Here is a 2,500-nt window from a genome sequence, read left to right as displayed (position 1 = left end):
GGAGGAGGAGAGAAGGGGGCCAAGTGAGGGGGAGAGGGAGACGAGGATGGGGAGAGGGAGGGTGAAGTGACAGCGGTAAACGAATTACCTGCTGTCGAGGAGGAAAGTGGAGACACAGGAAATGAGAGATTGGAAGGCATAGATGAGGAGGAGGAGGGAGGGAGGGAGGGAGGGAGGGAGGGAGGGAGGGAGGGAGGGAGGGAGGGAGGGAGGGAGGGAGGGAGGGAGGGAGGGAGGGAGGGAGGGAGGGAGAGAGAGAGAGAGAGAGAGAGAGAGAGGAGAGAGAGAGAGAGAGAGAGAGAGAGAGAGAGAGAGAGAGAGAGAGAGAGAGAGAGAGAGAGAGAGACAGAGACAGAGACAGAGATAGAGACAGAGACAGAGACAGAGACAGAGACAGAGACAGAGACAGAGACAGAGACAGAAACAGAGGCAGACAGACAGACAGAGACAGACAGACAGACAGACAGAGACAGACAGACAGACAAAGAGACAGAGAGAGCCAGATACCAAAAACAGAGACAGAGACAGAGTGCTTGTGAGGATGAGAGAGAGTAAGAGCGAGAGCGAAGGAATAATTTCATCTCATTATCTATGTATTTACTAATTAGTCACGTAGACTAACGAAGATGGAAGCGAAGGAACAAGATAACGGAAGACGAAGGAAAGAACTCTCAAACAAAATTTCATAAAGTAAAAGAAAGATAAGTTTTCTATTTAAAGAAATTGATTTTGGCGTTTTATTATTTTTTTCTTTCGTATTTTTGGTTTTAGAAAAGCTGAAAGGAGAATGTAAAATAAAAGGATTATGAATAGGAAGAGAGAGAGGAGGAGGAAAGAAGAAAGTTCGAAAAGAAAGAAAAAATGCAAAATATGAGGATGAAGAGAGGGATGAGAGAGAGAGAAGAAGAGGAAGAGAAAGAAGTGGAAATGAAAAAAAGAAAAGAAAAGAAAAGGAAGATAAAGAAGATGAGAAAAAATTAAACAGCTAAATGAAGGAGAAAATAAAACAAAAATAAAACGGAAAAAATAATAATCCCAAAAAGATAAGAAAAACAAACACAAGATAAGAAAAAAGAAAGAAAAATTACGAAAGAGGAGAGACAAGGGGATAAAGAAAAAAGAAAAACCCAGCGAAGCGGCGTGGGAACAAAGGCATCGCTAAAGTTAGGAAGACAAAGTAATCAGCTTCTAACTTCTAAGACTATTGCCTTTGACTTCATTTTGCATTCATGGAAGGTTGCCAGTTTGTCTAAGTTGGGCCTTTTTCTCTTCGGTTTAAGGATAATAGCATTAAGGCAAAAGATATGACCGTGGGGACGATGATAACACACAAACGCACACATACATGTATAAACACACACACACATGCACAAATACAGATATGTGCATATGCAGTATATGTATATATATATATATATATATATATATATATATATATATATATATATATATATATATATATATATATATATATATATATATATATATATATATATATATATATATATATATATGCACACATATATCTATATCTATATATCTATATATCTATCTATCTATCTATCTATCTATGTATCTATCTATCTTTCTATCTATCTATCTATCTGTCTATCTATTTATCTATCTATCTATTTATCTATCTACCTATCTATCTATCTATCTATCTATCTATCTATCTATCTATCTATCTATCTATCTATCTATCTATCTATCTATCTATAAATATGTATATATGTATACATATATGTATACATATATATATATATATATATATATATATATATATATATATATATATATATATATATATATATATATATATATATAGAGAGAGAGAGAGAGAGGGAGAGAGAGAGAGAGAGAGAGAGAGAGAGAGAGAGAGAGAGAGAGAGAGAGAGAGAAGAGAGAGAGAGAGAGAGAGAGAGAGAGATTTTTACCTACAGCCATTAGCTTCAGAAAAATCGTATAAAAAGTGCACGATACTTCACATCCCTTGACACGGAGCTCCACGCTGATAATGCATAATACACACAGGCATCGATTCTGTGTATTGAATATTCATACTTCTTCCGCGTAGTGTATATTGGTTTTTGATGTTGTATAATTAATGGTAATGTCGAATACAAACAATTAATTTCGTCACCTGCAAATCAGTGTCATATACCGTATTTTGAGCTCGCTTACTGATAAAATCCAGTCGTGAATATTATAAAAAAACGTATGAGAAAAAATAACAGAAAAACTAAGGCAGAGAAAAAACGGAAAAAAGCTTTAGTCGTAAAATTGTTTCAGAACAGCTTTGTTTGTCGACTCCGGGCGGGAATTTCGGTCACAGGAATGCCGGAACGCACACACACTGCTGATGGAAAAGATAATGGGTGAACGAATAAATTAGTAAATAGATAGAACGATAAAAAGGCGGTCGTTAAAAAGAAGGTGGTTTCGGTTGGGGAAAAATATATATTATTCAAGTAACGCGTTGAAATTATATGTTCATATC

Source organism: Penaeus vannamei, chromosome 15, assembly GCF_042767895.1.
Source record: "Penaeus vannamei isolate JL-2024 chromosome 15, ASM4276789v1, whole genome shotgun sequence".
In the NCBI taxonomy this organism is placed as follows: Eukaryota; Metazoa; Arthropoda; class Malacostraca; order Decapoda; family Penaeidae; genus Penaeus; species Penaeus vannamei.
The sequence above is the reverse complement of the archived record's forward strand: the minus strand, read 5'-3'. Positions refer to the sequence as shown.